Raw genomic sequence first — 18,644 nt, forward strand, 5'->3', positions numbered from 1 at the left:
ATTTAAAAAAAAAACTGACTTTGTAATGTCAATGATTTTTATGCTTTATAAGGATAAGTTAAAAGGCAATTTAGCTCAAAAGTAGTGTGCAGTTTTCATGTTTATCAAGAGAAATGAGATCTGAGGTGAGACTAATTTCTTCATTCTGAGGTCAGCCTCCAGACACGCAGTTATCCCAGGTGCTGTCCTCTGGACCCAGCAGCTAAATTTTACTTCAGCAAACCACTTAATGTAACAAGCCATCAGACCTCCTCTTGTGTAAACTACATTCTCAATTAATATAACTAATTACCCTATAGGAGGTTTCTTATGAATCAGGCATGTTCCTCAGTACGAAAGAACGTGTGAGTGTGTGAAGTTTGACAGAGTGAGAACAGTGGATCCGTCAAAGGCTCAAGTGATAAATTGTAGGTGATGCAGCAAATGACCCAGTGTGCCAGGCTGCCAAAATGACAGCGATAAGCAATGCATATGTAATGACAGTTGCAGGCTAATACACACTATAACATTCCATCCTTTCTGGTTATTTAACACACAATATTCTTCTTAGACTTTAACGCTGAGTTACCACTATTAACCTAGGAGAGCCAAAACCAGAGAACAAAAGTGTGGCAACCTACACAGGCCAAGGCGCTGAGGACAATCAGTAATCATCCACTATGGCTTAAACATATCAGCGTACATATCAGAGCATGAAACCTAATGAAAAGGCAACCAATTGTTTTCTGATTTGCAGCATTTCCTTTTTGATTGCGCTTTTGAATTAGTATGTAAATGGTAAATGGTCTGCACTTATATAGTGCTTTTCTACCTATTGGTACTCAAAGCGCTTTACTCTGCTTCTCATTCATCCATTCGCAGTCACAATGGCACACACATATACCGATGGGGAAGCTGCTATGCAGCTGGTCAACACTCACTGGGAGAAACTAAGTTGGGGTTCAGCATCTTGCTCAAGGACGTTTGGACATGTGACGGGGAGCGGGGGATCGAGCCAGTAACTGGGGGATTGGTGGACGACTGCTCTACCTACTGCGCCACACTCCCCCCTATGTGTTTTCTGATTTGCAGTGCGTTTACTTTTTGTTTACACGTTTATATTTGTACGTGCTTTGTCCCTAGGGCCCACCGTAGTCCTGCCTGGTTTGGGAATGTAACTGCCTCTGTGTCAACCAGAACCTGTAGCACATTATGGTGAACAGCTTTTTCTAAGTTCCAGCTTTAGGTGGATGTATGTGCTTAACATAGATGGAGATGCTGGATGGGGAACTGTGGCACAGCTGAAATTAAAGCCTTTCGACATGTTTGTAATAGTTTAACGAGTGGTTTGATCATTCCTTATACACCATTAATTTGCGGAGAGTTTTTACGCCAGTGCCCTAACGAGTATCAACGTTTTGCGATCAAGTGAAGAAATAACTTTGACTTTACCTTAGCTGTCTGCTCCTTCTCTGCTGCAGACAGGGACATGTTTGTGACTGAGTACGTTATTTGCGTCGACGCATCAACTTACCCCATTACACTTTAACCTCTAACCTGAGTAAGCACAACATGTGGTGAACGATGGTAAAACTGAAGTCTTTTAAACAAGAGCCAAAATGTCAGATCTTAATGTCACAAAAGTGACCTTGTGATTTGAAGGACACAGTAGAATTGATTCTTAATTTATCTGTGAAGTCACCAGCTTAAAACTAAAAACACTGAAACCTTTGAACTAATGGAAAAAATTGTCTTGTTGTAGTTTTGACTTGATAAGCTTAAGGATTAGAATTAACTTGGTAGATTCGAAGTAGAAAAATCCCACTTAATATTTCAGGTATGTGCCCCATTCCCCTGCGATCACGAAAAGATTGTTTTATCTGCATGCTTAAAAACAATTCCTAAGCTTCCTAATATAGTGTGGATATATACTGTGATGTTTATATGTTTAAAGGAATACAGCATAATTGGGGCAACAACACGGTATACACTCACTGGCCACTTTATTAGGTACACATGTACAATCTAATGCAATTTAATCCAGCAGCTCTGCCATGAATTCAACTTTTACAGTGTCATAACTTTTCAGTTTTTAAGTTTTTAAAACTGTTTATTATTGAGGTCAAAATGGTTAGTGGAGTCATACTGGAGTGCATTATATATAGGAAGAGATGGTTGTAAGGTTTTGTCCCCCTCATTCATTTTAAATAGGGTGATCAATTTGGAACATGTATATTAAAAAGTATGGAGGGGGCCAAAACATTAGAAGCACCTCTTAACTCCAGTACACCTCTACCACCCACTATAAAAAATAAAACCATCGATACAATGATAAAAGACCATCTTTGCCTCACATTTTAATTATGAGCCGTGATGTCATGATCACATAAATACCACAATCTAAGATCTGACAAATTCATTCCACACTCTGACTGTGTTCCTCTTTTATTTTCAAAAATGTGATGCCACAACATGTGACAGAAGAGTGTTGTAAACAAACTCATTACAGCTTGTCATTGGTCTCAGTTAAATTCTGTCAGTTAACAGAAGAACAGATATAATGCAGACAATTATTAGAGAGTCAAGACGTACATGTGTATGTAGTTGATTAGATTCAGTGCTAAAAACATTTGTGTATTTGTATTTACAACTTTAATTGAACTCAGAGTGCTGGACTTACCCACTGCATTTCAAATGGTAATATAAATATGCTTCTTGTAAACAGTGTGAAACTGCATGTGTGCAATTTTAATGCCCACTCTTACAGTAAGCTGTAATGTTGACACACCCCTGTTTAATCCTATTTGGTACACTCTAAACCACCCTCGACCAAGAAAGTTGAACTAGCCGTAACACCTCTCTGCATTTATAATACATGTCTTCTTTTTATGGTAACCACCATTTATATAAAAATGTGATTTTGCATGCAAGGAATTACTAGTATTAAGTTATAGAAATAGCATAAAAATGCCACAATTAAATGCACATTCTAAAGTCTTTGATCTAATATGTACTTAAAAGATAAAAGGTCCAACATAGATTAATGTGTAATTAAATTTTTCTATACTAGCAGCTCTTCCTTCTAATATACAGAAAAATAGTTGAACACGAGCAATGTCTCAATAATTTTTAATGATCAAGGATAGACTAAACAAAAAGCAACATATCTTGATCATCCAGAATCAAGATTTTTACCTGGTTTACCTAATGTACTCTGAAACAGCTTAGAAAGTTCAGGGTTTTAAATATTCAGAGGTTCCCATTGTAAATAAATCCTACATAAAGTGATGCATGACTCCCTGAAGGGCGCAGATAACCCTTAAAATGTTCCAAAATGGGCTTAGAGGAACATGTGTAATTTGCTGTTGGGTTGGAAGAGACACAAATCATGCTTAGTGCTGAGAGCAGATGATGATCTGAACAACCAAAATCATCTTTGTGTGGGCACACGCCTTAAATCTGTGTGAACTAAAAGGCTCTTTTTAGTAAGCTTGTTCAGCTCTTGGAGAAAGGCTGACTCATTCATTTCCACTCCCATGTCAAACTGTCAAAGACTCTCACTAAAGTGAAATTCTCCATCAGCTGAGCAGCCTGATCAGTAACCATGGTAACTGTAGTCAAGTGATTTTCAAGCCATGGTAAATATTCACTAACAGGATGAGCCCATTTTGGAAACCCAATTTGGATTATACGTCTGTCAAATGTATATTAAACAACAGTGGTTTTAGGGACAGGTGAGGGAATAAGAATGTGAAATCTGGACCATGAAAAATGTAAAGTGGTATCAAATGTATGTTATTCTCCAGAGGTCTAAAGGATCACAACAAAAAAGTGCCAGCTTAAGCCAGAGATTTAAGAAAACATGTATTTGCACTTTCTGGCAGCACAATTTTACTTTTCTAAAGTAAAAATGTACAGAATGGATAATAACAATCTCTCAATCTATGTACAATATATACACTAAAAACAAAACACATTATGTACTTTGTACATGTACAAATTAGAGTGCACATGTAGGTTAACAATGGCATATGTCTGATATTTCCTACAACTTGTACTTACCTCAGTGTCCCAGAACTCAAATCTCCACTGGGAGAGGCAAATGGTTGTCCACAGTGTCACACATCTGTTACTCACTGAGGGTCACCTGCAACAACCAGCAAAAAAAATGATTCATCAGTTTCAATCCTCGTGATGAACACTGTGATAGGAGAGCTGATCATTTACATAACACACTGTTTTAAATCCCTTGAGCAAATGCTTGGCTACAGTGGAGAGGAAAAACTCCCTTGAATGTAAGAAACGCTCAGGGTGGGTGGCCTAAACTGGTTGGGGTGAGTGGGGAATGGAGAGAGAAAGCAAAAAGAGGAAGAAACAACCTAAATATAATCAGGAAATTTAATAGTATCGTTTGTGAGTGAAGAGGTTAATATTTTACAGGTTTCTCTTCAGTCTTACAGTAAAGCTCATTTCAAAGAATTTTAACGAGTGCAAAAATTGAAATGCCACCATCTGCTGAACAAGCGCATGCTTCTGGCACCTCAGTTCTCCCTGCTGTCTATTAGTAATGGACACCTGATGTCCCTCTCTCTCTCTTTCACACACATTCCTGTCCATTAATAACAGATTAATGTGATTTAACTACAGGGTCAGTTTAATAATTTTAATGAGGAAAATACCCTTCAGATGCACTTCAGCATCTGTTAGTCTACACAATAATGAATAGCTGTCAGTGACACAAGGTGATTACATAACATTATTATGTGCAGTACAGTCAGACAAAAATAAGATTTTTGTTTCATAAATGAACAAAGAAGCTGACAATACGGAAGACTTACAAACCAACAGATGACTGTTACAGCAGCATTAAAATCCATTAGCATACATTTATCTGTTAAAGTCAGCTTTTGTTTGTTTTTTTCTTTATACAATGACTTTGTGTTCAAGGTTATTTTGAGTCATGGCACATGCAGTCAATTTTCAAGTTCCTTATTGTTGCATAGCAACAGTCAGCTGGCCAACTTGTTGTCCTGCCTACTAAAATGCATCTTGGAGGCTCCACGCCCTTAGAACGTACTGTATCTTGCAAAATTACTTCAACCTTCAGTGACCAACAGCAAGATATTGAGAGCCTGCTCAGCACTGCTGTGTATCCCCTACAGTGACACACCACTGAGCGCTCCATTTGATGTTAAGCATTTTCAACACAGTCTTGTATTTATCTTGAGCTTTCACATCGGCAATTCATCACAAAACGTCAAGAAAATTACCACACACAAGTCCCATCTGCCTAGATGATGTGTGTAGCCAATCAATCTATTGAAAATTGTAAAGAAGGTTAAAGAAGGTATTTACAGTAGATGAAGTGTGCGGGTTGTGTGACTCATCAAAGCTAAACTTTCTGTTTAGCCTGTCTCCAGGCTAAGAAAAACAGCAAAGTGAGGGATAGGGAATAATTAACCCAACCTATTTCTAATATAAAATGTAAATACAGGCCATGTTGAATGCCAGAGACTTGAGTCACCATAAAAGAAATCAACCTAGTTTCGGATTTAACCATATGTTTTTACTATATCTTTTTCTATCTTATTGTTGTAGTCTCTCTGGGACTTGCCAAAAAAGGAAGGGATGTTGTTGCCTTAGCTCCACAAAACTTTCTGCTGTTCTATCTCGTAACATTGTCATTCACAAGAGAACACCAATGTTATTCTTCAAATTTACCTTAAGCCTAATACTTATTTTTGTCATTATACAAATGCAACCTAAAAGCCACAGTGCAAATATAAAAATACTGAAGAAGACATATACACCTGACTGGAAAGGAACAAAAAATAAATAACAAAAAAACTATTTTATTTTCTATTTTATAACATTCTTAACTAGCTGGAACTGTACTTGCACCCATCTCATCCCAGTATCTGTATCTACTAACAGCATTGGTATCCAGCCAGCCGTCTCTGGCTAAATATGTCATACCTGCTGAGGTCTGGTAAGTGAAAATAAGCAAACTTTTCCTCTGCATAGGACCTGCTCATTGTCCTGTGGCCAGGCTAACAAGGGAATAGAAGAGTGCCAACCCATCCTGTTTACAGCACTCCCAAAGACATTTCTGGACACCCTGCTAAATGGTCTACAAGCTTGACACAAAACCAACAAGTGTTTTTTGCATATTGAGTTGCAAGACAGAAAAGCATATTTGCAATATGCTCCTCTGCGAATCTATAGCAAGGCAATAATCTTTAGTGCCATATTGTCAATGTGGTTTCCACATCACTGATAAATATGTTACTGGGAAAAAGGCCAATGAGTGGCCCAGTCATGCAGATATGTACTACTGCTTGTTGTTATGAGTGCAGTTAAGAAAGAGAAGAAACAAATCAATCTCTATGCTTTTAATGCAACTGTTTTTATATTGGAGGCCAGACCCCAGCAGACAGCAGTCTCATGAGTCAATAAGTACTGTATTTGTTTGTTAAGCTAGGAAATGAAAAATCCCTGCAGAGTGAAAATCCTAAACAATAAAAGACTACATATCCGAATATGTGGGCAAGGTTGCTGTGTGTGGGTGGGTGTGCCATGACTTGGCTCTCTCCTGCCAACAGCTGCCAGGACATACAGGGTTAACTACAGCTTCAAAACGTTAAACATACAGTGGAACCCTTTAAACAAACACAAGTCACTATAATAAGACAATGAGCTTTACACTAAACTCAAATTGCTGTTGCGTGTATGGTAGGGGTTTTTAGCTTTCTGGAAGTATAAATAAACCTCTTAAGGTGGTGCTTGGTTATAAAATAACTTAGCTGCTGAAGTACATTTCAAATAAAAGGTCATGCTAGAAACTAAATAAAGGTGATACATTAGCAAGAAAGCTTGACATAAAACCAAGCCATTTAAGCCTACTTTCAATCCCTGGAGTCTTGTGTGTAGTGAGGGCTGAATGAATTGTGCCCTCAAGCAACAATACTCATCATTCATTAGAGATGAATCATAGGGGTATCCGTGACTAAGTGACTTATTTAACAAACTTAAACAAACTAGCGGTTACACCCCTGCAAACAACATAGAACCATTCCCAACAACTGTTGCACCCAGAGCAAGGGAGAGATCGACCTGAAGATAAAGAAGATTAAATAGTTAATACGCTCATGTAATGATCTAGAGTAGAAACAACTTTTACTTGTGTTACATACAATCTTTGTTACCCAGTGGGTCAGGTACAAGTTCAAGAAGTGCAGCAACTTTCCCCACTTGGATTGGTTTCAAACAAAAATTGGCAATCGAAGGTTTGCAACATCCATCAACCTCAGCAAAATAAACAAATGTTTGCCAGCAAAATAAGGATGTTGGAGCATTGTTATAGCAAATGCTGCATTACCATTAGTGAGGAGTACAATAACTGGGTGCAGTACTTTTCAGTGTATGGTATAAAGAAATGTCCTAAATGCTCAAGAAAACAATTGTTGTTGTTTGCTGCAGACCTTACAAACAAGTAGTTTGATCGCACCAACTTTTTCCTTCTGATATTCAGTTTGCTTTACTCCACATAAACCAGCACTTGTAACCAAAACTAATATTTCCACACCAATTATTTGCCATGATGATAGGACTGAGAGGTTTTGGCAGACAAGGGGGTAAAGACAGACAAAACAATTCTGATTGCCTGTTACTTCAGCCAAACACAGAGGAGACTTCTTGCCTCTATTTGTACCCATTTTCTGTCTGCTGTTTATACAGTGCCAGGTGACAACAACAAGACAGATGTGACTAAGTAGAACTGTTAGCTAATAAACATCTATGTCTTTTTATATATATATATATATATATATATATATATATATATATATATATATATATACACATACACACACACACATATATATACACACACACACACACACAGTCTAGATATATATATTCTATCTTCTCTATATGAGCAGTGCCAGGGTTCCACAGTCTAACACTGGGGATATTTCAAGGTCAGCTTAGCTCACTCAGCCATGAATTATTGAGCCTGAGCAGCTCTGTGCCTGTTCTGTTTGTGTTACTCCTTTGACTCTGCCCTTCTTCCTTTAAGCTTGATAGCTGTTTCTATGACAAACTAAACACACTGATTGTGTTACAATTTACAGTTTACACAAATAATTTCTTTTAACCTCGTCGTCAGGAAAGTTAGAACACTGGTTCAAATACAGACGAGGGAGAAATTATATTTTGACTGCATTAAAATATCTTATATTTTAAATAGGTTGTAATTCCTAAGCTGGTGCCATTTAACATGAATTGATTGAACAGAATGGAGTCTAAAGGAGCTTAAAGGTAAGGTTAATAACAACCTGGCACAAGTCTGACCTTTTGTTTCACTCTGACACAAAGCTACACCCCAAAACACATGTGTGCACTAATGTCGATTCTTTATTGCCCAAGCATTCCCCTAACACATTTGGTCATCAGGAAGCTGTAGTCCTCATCTTTGGTGCATGTGTATTTGCAGATGGCCATTCTTCATGGAAAACACACAGTCACACTATACACACAAAAACTATTCAGACACTTTCTCTAGGTGGAGAGATTAACTCTAATACCCAACCAGTCTGCTGTAATCTCCATCACTGTGCCTCTGTCAATTGTAACAAGAACCAGCCACTCACTAGTAAGCAGACTGCATGCTCAGGAATAGAATATGCCTTATTAAAAGACAATACAACACTGGAAAATTACCCGTTGCCTGGTTTTCATTATAAAGCGATAAGCATATAGTATAGTTATACAGACAAAGAGGCGACAGGTATTTAATTCAAGGCCACACTGACAAAGACTTTAGAGAGTAAATGTTACAAAGGTGGAAAAAAATGGCTGCTTTAGGTTTAGAAGTGGTTCCTGGCTGGTAAAAACCTGAAAGCTCTTTGACAAACAAATGCATTACAGAATCTTTCAGTTATGTTCACCGTTTGGTTTCTGCGGCCTCTCGACATGACGCTTCAGGCATCAGCAAAGAAATGAAACACAGATAATGTATACACACTATATATACATGATGACTGTTGCAAAAAAATGTTCTGAGAACCAACTGCAAATTATAATAATGTACCAGGATGCTCACATTTAATTATTAATCTATAGTTTAGATAACATTTGTGCCATTTTTGATGACCCAATAAGATTCTCAGCCTCAACAAGTCCACCTTCAGGTAATGTAAACTGCCTTGTGCCAAACATAGGCAACTTATTTGATTGATATTCACTACTATGGAAGTATTATTGTTTGAACTGTTTTTAAATCTGAGTTTATACAACTTCTGCATACCCCCCTCTGTGAGAAGCAAACACTGAAAAAGAAAACAATGAGTCCGGATAGCACAAAATATGTGATAAAAGTGCTAAAACCTATCAGCATACTAGAAGTTTCTGTTATCATCACTGTCATACTTTTATGCCAATTGTTCCAAATATGAAAATATTAATTAATAATTGTAATATAAATTTGACAAAAATAATCTAGTCTTTAATTATTATTTTTTTTACTGTTTTTATCAGCTGAGCAACAAAACATTGTTTTTAACTGTTTAGTTACAATATTTTGTTACACAGAATATTTACCAACTGATTTGATTTGATAAGTGAATTTTGATATGAATTCAGAAAAAAAAAAAAAGCCTGCAAACGTCATCCCTATAGGTGGGCAAGTATGACTAACGTTGTTCCTGTGCAAATCATTAATAATGCCCCTAGGATATTTGGGCAGAGACTCAAAAACTACTCTTAGATCACACAAAATCTATACTTATAATAAAAAAATAAAATAGGAGAAATAGGTGCAAAGTAAAGAGAGAGAGAGAGAGAGAGAGAGAGAGAGAGAGAGAGAGAGAGAGAGAGAGAGAGAGAGAGAGAGAGAGAGAGAGAGTAAAAAATTGGTTACTATTTCTCCCTCATCCTCTCCTCATCTTTCATAGGCCAGGCCATGGGAACTGAGCCGTACGTACATCCTGAGCTAAAATTAGGTCTGCTGCAGCTGCAGGGCCAGACGTGTTGGAATGAGCCCATGTTGCAACTAAGTGTGCACACACAGGGCTTCACTAATTAGACAGGGTGAGCCTCAAAACACAACAGCACAGGTGAGGACCAGCAGCATCATCTGTCTCCTTTCTCTGTGCTCCTCAAACTGAGGCATACAAATTCTTTCAATTCAAATGTTTTGTGTATACACACAAAAAATAACACAGATGCTGGCTGTACTAAGACCCTCCACAATGGCCTAATGTAGCCTCACCTTGCATAGGTATGAAGGAGGAACACTAACCTCCATTGAGAAACATGACTTATAAATGCTTTGGATTCAAGCATTAAGTTATGGTCTTATTCTGAAAAACACAGTACTTAAATACAATGCCCTATCATTTGCAGGTAAGTATTGTATAAGCCAGCACTTGCAGTATCACCACAAGTAATGTCTTGACAAGTTGGGATTTGTCTTGCCAACAAAAAAAATAACAGCTACTCTGCTGTTGTGCCATTTCAAAAATATCATATTGAGTGTTGCATTTTGGACGTTCAACACAAACAATGTGTAAATAAAAACACTTTTTATAGGGGAGTAAATAGATGCTTATATAGCACTTTTAGTGACACATAACCAGGAGGGACCGGGAATTGAATCATTGACCCTGTGGTCTGTGGATGACTGCCTTACCTAGTGAGCTACAGCCTTACAAAGAACATACACAGTCGTACTAGAGTTGGAAATACAGTTAACTTATTATGTGAATGTATATGATTTAATGCAATTTGTACTGCAGTGTTAAACAATTAACTTTACACTAGGGAACAAGAAAAAAAATACTCTGCCATATAAGCTGATCAGCAGTCTAACAATAGGCCACCTTCAGGTTCCGGACATGCCAAAACCACAGCCTGCACAACCACTGGATAAGCAAAGGCAAAGACAGAGAAGAGAGACTTATAACTACATCAGATGCTTAGAGGTCTGCAAAACTGCTGAATACCAAGAAAATCATGCCAGAGACTTTAGGCTCTCAACTTCTTACCACCGCAGAGACACATAATAGTTATTAAGCCAGACTGCCTCCAATCCAGTACTAAAACATGGTGGGCTAAATTTAGGCTACATCCATTCCACTGCTGCAGAGAAATTACACTGGCTGGACAATGACGGAGTTCTAGCAACTGCGGCCAAGTTAATAACCATTAGCCATTGAGCCACTGCCAGACTTTGCCTTGTCAATGAAAACACTCACTCTAAGCATTTCTAAAACCAGACACCTAAAATTTTAATTCTGTATTGCAAAGAGTTTTAGGTATTTTCTACTGGGTTTTAACAATCTATATTTGATCACATTGGCCCCATACAAATCATCCTACTGTACCTTTTATTCCCAAATAATGCTCTGTACTAGACCATCATAACTGCAAGGTACAGTAATGTGAGCCAACATGTGCCTCATTGTTCTCTAAACATTGTCCTTTCCTGCCTGCCTTTTCCAAGACATCAGAACAATAATTCAAAAGCTGCTGGAATCAATCGGCTTTTGGCATCTGCTCAGCTTCAAACAGGGGCTGTGTCGTGACCTGAAGGACGAGCACAGAGAAAGCCCGGTACCTCTGTGAGCATGATGACTTGTTACCTAAACTTTAAAACACTGATATGATATGAAGGTTGTTTGTCCCCTCACACTCAGTACATCCAGTGCCAATGGCAAAGTTCAGGTGCATTTCAGTCATCTTATGTTCAAACATTGCAGTTGCCTCATATTAACTGAGGCTATTTGGTCAAAGTGTAAAATGTGGTTGTAATACTTTCTAGTGAAATACCAGCATAACATTAACCACATTTATCATAGCAAAAGTAGTATACTAACTAAGTATCACTATGTCACAACATTATGAGTCTATTGAACCTAAACCTATATATTTCAGTCCTTAACTGAGTTCAGTGTCATTTAAATGTTTTTATTTTCATGTATTACTTGGTAAGGCAGTCATCAGTCAGTAGTCGACTCACAGTCCCTCCTACATGTAAAAGCAAGACACTGAAACCCCAAGTTGCTCTAATTAGGTCAGGTGAGTACCTTTCAGCTGTTGCCGTGTGTGTGTGTGTGTGTGTGTGTGTGTATGGTTGAATGAGAACAACCATTGTAAAGTGCTTTGGATAAAAGCACTATATAAGCAGCACATTTATCAGAATAGTCACTCATTTTTTAAGCAAAAGTGTTCAAACGATCAGGGGCTACAGTTCTAAAGTCTATCTACAGCTACCCGTCTATAGATATCAGTGTTCAATCAGAAACACTAACAGCAAAAAATGAATGGGCAGAATTTTCTGCCTAATCCTTCTTGAAAATGATGATCAAATCGTTTTGTTATCCATGGCTACACAGAATAACCTGTATTTTTCAGCATAAACATTTATGACAGCTTACAGGTCTTATTGTTCTTGCTCAACTGCTTTGTCTTGCTAATCTTAATATGCTTCAATCTTTTTATACAGTATTTTAAATAAAATCATGCAAAGTTTTAAAAAAAAGTTAATATTTATTTTTGGCCAGCACCAGAGGAAAATTAGAGTAATTGACTAAAATGTATATATTTACTGTTAGTTAAAAACAGCAGTTTAAAGTTTAAACAAATTAAAATACCTCTACAAAATCAATGACTGGAGTTCAAAGTCTGTGACTCACTGAGACCAAACAATCATATTGCACAGTAGAACAATCACAAAGCATTTCACCTCTTCCACAGGAACAAACATTTCACCTTAGTGATAATACAGGTGATCTAACCTAATCAAAACATTTAAATATGTTTAGCAGCAAATAACACAGTAAAGTCAATAATTATTTTTTTATTAAAAAGCAAAATCTATACTAAGCGTATACCCAATGTAAAAGGATGATATTGGTGTTTGGACATTTGGTCAGACTAAACACGAAAATTAAATATATCATTACTGAGAGATTATCTTTCATAGAATTACCAGTTAATTTCAATAAAGATCCTCCATATTAAACAATAATAAAAACATAATTGATAAGGTTGTCCCCTAAAAAGACTTGGGGCAATTTTGATGTTATCATACAGGCTTTGTCTGGTTAGTTATGTGACAACTACTCTTTCTGAGATCCACAGAAAGAAGCAGCTATATCAAATAAATAATTATATAGTTAATATACATTAAAAGCAATTAAAATGTAATGCAACCGCAAGGGGGCAAAAGCCAGTGTCTTCTTGTGCCAGTCCCAAGTCTGGATAAATGCAGAGGGTTGTGGCAGGAAGGGCATCCGACGTAAAACACATGCCAAATCAAACATGCGAATCGTGACAAAGACTTCCATACCGGATCGGTCGGGGCCCGGGTTAAAAACGACCGCCACCGGTGCTGTTGACCTACAGGGTACCGGTGGAAATTGGACTACTGTTGGTCGAAGACGAAGAAGAAGAGGAGGAAGGTGTGTTCGTAGGCAGAGAGAGAAGAGGAAAGCTAAGAATGTAGGACTGACAGTAGGGACTTTGAATGTTGGTACTATGACAGGGAAGGCTAGGGAGTTGATCGACATGATGCAGAGAAGGAAGGTGGACATACTGTGTGTCCAGGAGACCAGGTGGAAAGGTAGCAAGGCTAGAAGCTTAGGAGCAGGGTTCAAGTTGTTTTACCATGGGTCAGATAGGAAGAGAAATGGGAGTAGGAGTTATATTGAAAGAGGATTTTGTGAGGAATGTTCTAGAGGTGAAAAGAGTATCAGACAGGTTGATGAATCTGAAGCTGGAAGTTGAAGGGGTGATGTTCAATGTTGTGAGTGGTTATGCCCCACAGGTAGGATGTGAGTTAGAAGAGAAGGAGAAATTCTGGAGTGAGTTAGATGAAATGATGCAGAGCATCCCCAGAGGTGAGAGAGTTGTCATTGGTGTGGATTTCAATGGGCATGTAGGTGAAGGGAACAGAGGTGATGAGACTGTTATGGGCAGGTTTGGTGTTCAGGAAAGGAACGCAGAAGGTCAGATGGTGGTTGACTTTGCAAAGAGGATGGAAATGGCTGTAGTAAACACTTTCTTTCAGAACAGGCAGGAACATAGGGTGACGTACAAGAGCGGAGGGAGAAGCACTCAGGTAGACTACATCTTGTGTAGACGTTGTAATCTGAAAGAGATCAGTGACTGTAAAGCATTGGTAGGGGAGAGTGTAGCCAGACAACACAGGATGGTGGTGTGTAAAATGATGCTGGTGGTGAGGAAGATAAGGAGGACTAAGGCAGAGCAGAGGACGAAGTGGTGGAAGTTGAAAAAGGAAGAATGTCGTTTAGTTTTCAGGGAGGAGCTGAGACAGACTCTGGGTGGTTTGGAGGTGCTTCCAGATGACTGGAATACTACAGCTAATTTGATCAGGGAGACAGGTAGGAGGGTACTCGGTGTGTCATCTGGAAAGAGGAAAGCGGACAAGGAGACTTGGTGGTGGAACGAGGAAGTTCAGGAGTGTATACAGAGAAAGAGGTTAGCTAAGAAGAAGTGGGACACTGAGAGGACTGAAGAGAGTAGACAGGAGTACAGGGAGATACAGCGTAAGGTGAAGATAGAGGTGGCAAAGGCCAAACAAAGAGCATATGAGGACTTGTATGCTAGGTTGGACACTAAAGAGGGAGAGGTGGATTTGTACAGGTTGGCCAGACAAAGAGATAGAGATGGAAAGGATGTGCAGCAGGTTAGGGTGATTAAAGATAAGGATGGAAATGTATTGACAGGTGCCAGGAGTGTGATGGGAAGATGGAAGGAGTACTTTGAAGAGTTGATGAACGAGGAAAATGAAAGGGAACGAAGAGTAGAAGAGGTGACTGGTGTGGAGCAGGAAGTAGCAAAGATTAGTAAGAGTGAAGTGAGGAGGACATTGAAGAGGATGAAGAGCGGAAAGGCAGTTGGTCCTGATGACATACCTGTGGAGGTATGGAAGTGTCTAGGAGAGGTGGCAGTAGAGTTTTTGACTAGTTTGTTTAACAAGATCTTGGAGAGTGAGAGGATGCCAGAGGACTGGAGGAAAAGTGTACTGGTACCAATTTTTAAGAACAAGGGAGATGTGCAGAGCTGTGGCAACTACAGAGGAATAAAGCTGATGAGTCACACAATGAAGTTGTGGGAAAGAGTAGTGGAAGCTCGGCTAAGGGCAGAGGTGAGTATTTGTGAGCAGCAATATGGTTTCATGCCTAGAAAGAGTACAACAGATGCAGTATTTGCTTTGAGGACGCTGATGGAGAAGTACAGAGAGGGTCATAGCGAGTTGCATTGTGTCTTCGTAGATTTAGAAAAAGCGTATGACAGGGTGCCGAGAGAGGAGCTGTGGTATTGTATGAGGACGTCTGGAGTGGCAGAGAAGTATGTTAGAGTGGTGCAGGACATGTATGAGAGCTGTAAGACAGTGGTGAGGTGTGCTGTAGGTGTGACAGAGGAGTTCAAGGTGGAGGTGGGTCTGCATCAAGGATCGGCTCTGAGCCCCTTCTTGTTTGCTCTGGTGATGGACAGGCTGACAGATGAGGTTAGACAGGAATCTCCATGGACTATGATGTTTGCAGATGACATTGTGATTTGTAGTGAGAGCAGAGAGCAGGTGGAGGAAAATCTAGAGAAGTGGAGGTCTGCTCTGGAAAACAGAGGAATGAAGCTTAGCCATAGCAAGACAGAATACATGTGTGTGAATGAGAGGGTCCCAGGGGGAACGGTGAGGTTACAGGGAGCAGAGGTGAAGAAGGTGCAGGACTTTAAGTACTTAGGGTCAACGGTTCAGAGCAACAGAGAGTGTGGAAAAGAGGTGAAGAGGCGAGTGCAGGCAGGTTGGAACGGGTGGAGAAAAGTGTCAGGTGTGTTGTGTGATAAAAGAGTATCAGCGAGAATGAAAGGAAAGGTGTTCAAGACGGTGGTGAGACCAGCAATGTTGTTCGGCTTAGAGACAGTGGCACTAAAGAAAAGACAGGAGCCAGAGCTGGAGGTAGCAGAGCTTAAGATGTTGAGGTTCTCTTTGGGAGTGACGAGGATGGACAGGATCAGGAATGAGTACATCAGAGGGACAGCTCATGTTAGATGTTTTGGAGATAAAGTCAGAGAGGCCAGATTGAGGTGGTTTGGACATGTTCAGAGGAGAAACTGTGAATATATCGGTAGAAGGATGCTGAGGTTGGAGCTGCCAGGCAGGAGGTCTAGAGGAAGACCAAAGAGGAGATTTATGGATGTAGTGAGGGAGGACATGAAGTTAGTTGGTGTGAGTGAAGAGGATGCAGAGGATAGAGTTAGATGGAGGCACATGATTCGCTGTGGCGACCCCTGAAAGGGAGCTGCCGAAAGGAAAAGAAGAAGAAGAAAAGCAATTAAAATGTGTTGAAATAAATAGGCAACAAGTAATAAAACTAGGGACACCATTAGCTTGGGAAATACAGCACGTGATTCCCAAATCCAAGTTGCCTTAAAAGCACTGATTCATTTACAAACAAGAGAGTACACACATCATGCTGCTCCACCTAACCCTAACCCTCCAGAGGAACAGTATGAATTGTTGTTTGGCAGAGAGAAACAAGGCAGTGGTGGTGGAGCCAGGGGAAGAGACATACTGTACATCACAGAGACAGTACATGCCCAGAGAGACAGACCTCATACTTGGCAGGGCTTTGAGTCAGCTGCACCACAGGTGTATCTGCATGCCAACCACATAAGCAGCTGATTCCTAAGGCCGTTTTGTTTTGTTTTTTCTTCCTTTGTAGGTACTTCCATGCAGGAAGTGTTCAGTAGAGCAGAGTGTGGTCCTGGATAGGTTGCTGAGCTTACAAATACCCCTACCCATTGTCTCCCTCTCCCTCCTGCACTTCCTACTACCTGGTTGTTGTTTGATTTGCTTTTATTTACACAACTACATAAAGCCCTGCCACACATTCTATTTTCCACTCATCGAAACATTACACTCACCACTGATACTAACGATTCTCACACCACAATTATGTAATCAGTTTTGTTTGTTAATTTAAAATAAATTACGGATTTGGGCATCTGAAACTGACTTGTGTTTTCCCCCTGCTTGTTGCAATTGTCTTAATTGTCTTCTTAATTGCAAATGTCGAGCCAGTTTGTAACACTGTCCACAACTAGAATGATGCCACTAGAGACTGAATAGAATGACAACAAGGCAAAATAACCAACCCTAATGTATTTATTACCCACAGCCGAATTATGAGTTGTCCCATTTGCTTAACCACAAGGGGAAAACAACAAATGTCGAAATGTGGACGTTCCTACTGGAAGAAGGGGAAAGGCAGGGGGCAGGTTGCTCATATGATCCTCTGGCTTTGTGGAACAGAGCACAGTGGAAAAATAGTCCCCTCTGCTAATCCATGCTGGCTAATTACAGATTTGATCCCCTAGGCATGTGCATCACAATAAGTTGGAGGGAGGTCACAAACTCTGCGACTCAATAGTTATGGTTAGGTTTATTTTACTTTAAAGCTGTCTTAATACACTCACAGCTGGAGCATATGTGTCATCGCAAAATGACAATGATAATAAGTCAGCTCAAACACTGTTGACCTTAGCTTTAAATTAATCCCCTTTGAACCCTCTAGGCAGGTCAAAGAGTTTTCAGCATGATAAGTGAACTCTGCAGCTCCAACATACAATCCAAATTTGGGCTGGATATGCTATCATTTGTTAAACTGAGCAGTAGAAGAAACTCTGGGAGATAGAGACATGGACTGAGCAGCTAAATTGAGTTTCTGTCTAAAATAGACCACAGCTCTGATAGTCCCAAAACACACAGTGACAGATGAGGAGAGAAGAGAATAAGCAGCAGATGGCATGGAATTATCTGGATCTTCAGCTCTACATCTTTGCCTATGACTCCATATTTTGAGGGGTAGTTTACTGCACTTATGATCAAGCCATTCAGGCACTAGTCATTTCACCTTTCTGTGTTAGTGTTAAAAAGACTAGCATGTCAACCAAAAGCAAACTAGGTTGGCAGAGCAGAGAAGAATAAGGAGATGTTGATATTATGAGAAGTGTGTTTTGCTTGTCACTTTAAATACTGATTGACTTGGTCTGCAGCTTTAACAATTAATCAGTCTTATATCAATGACTAGTCCAAAAACAGAAAGGCATTCTGCAAGTATTCTGAAAAAAAAAAAACCTTTTGTTTCATTTTCTCAATTATGACTTTCTGTATCTTACATAATGGCAAAATGTCATATTTGAAGACCACACTATGTTCACGACTAGTATTTTAAAAACTAAGTGGCTTATACAGGAAATAATCTGCAGTCTAATTAATGAAATAAAAATAAATAATACAATAATAAAATAATAATAATATTAAGTTAAAACACTATTCTAGAGTAACTTCAGTCCTCAGTCAATTGCTTGAACATAACATAACAAAATACTGTATGTCCTGGGTTAAAAGCTTGAGAAACACCAGGGTTCAGGCCTAACCCTCCTAAACTGGCTAAGGACTGCACACTATCAGCCTCAGAAGTAACTACACGGTAAATTGACATAATAAGTTATTTGTTCATACCCAACATAGCTTGGCCACTGAAACATGCATGTACATGTAGCTGCTGCAGCTGCAAACTCTTGGACATGAAGGTGTGATGACAAAAATAAACATACAAAACACTGACTGACAA

The 18,644-nt window shown here is 39.2% G+C and overlaps 1 protein-coding gene across 2 annotated transcripts in view; it reads right to left on the reverse strand.

Annotated features, from left to right (window-relative positions):
- The window catches only part of LOC137132417 (hyccin 2-like), a 41,932-nt gene that overhangs the window by 22,409 nt on the left and 879 nt on the right, over nucleotides 1–18,644 (reverse strand). For both annotated transcript variants that reach the window (XM_067514801.1, XM_067514802.1), the window contains exon 2: nucleotides 4,042–4,126. The gene's annotated coding sequence lies outside the window, so the exon portion shown is untranslated. The remainder of the gene's footprint in view (nucleotides 1–4,041; nucleotides 4,127–18,644) is intronic.

This window comes from Channa argus, chromosome 9 (assembly GCF_033026475.1).
Source record: "Channa argus isolate prfri chromosome 9, Channa argus male v1.0, whole genome shotgun sequence".
NCBI lineage: Eukaryota > Metazoa > Chordata > Actinopteri > Anabantiformes > Channidae > Channa > Channa argus.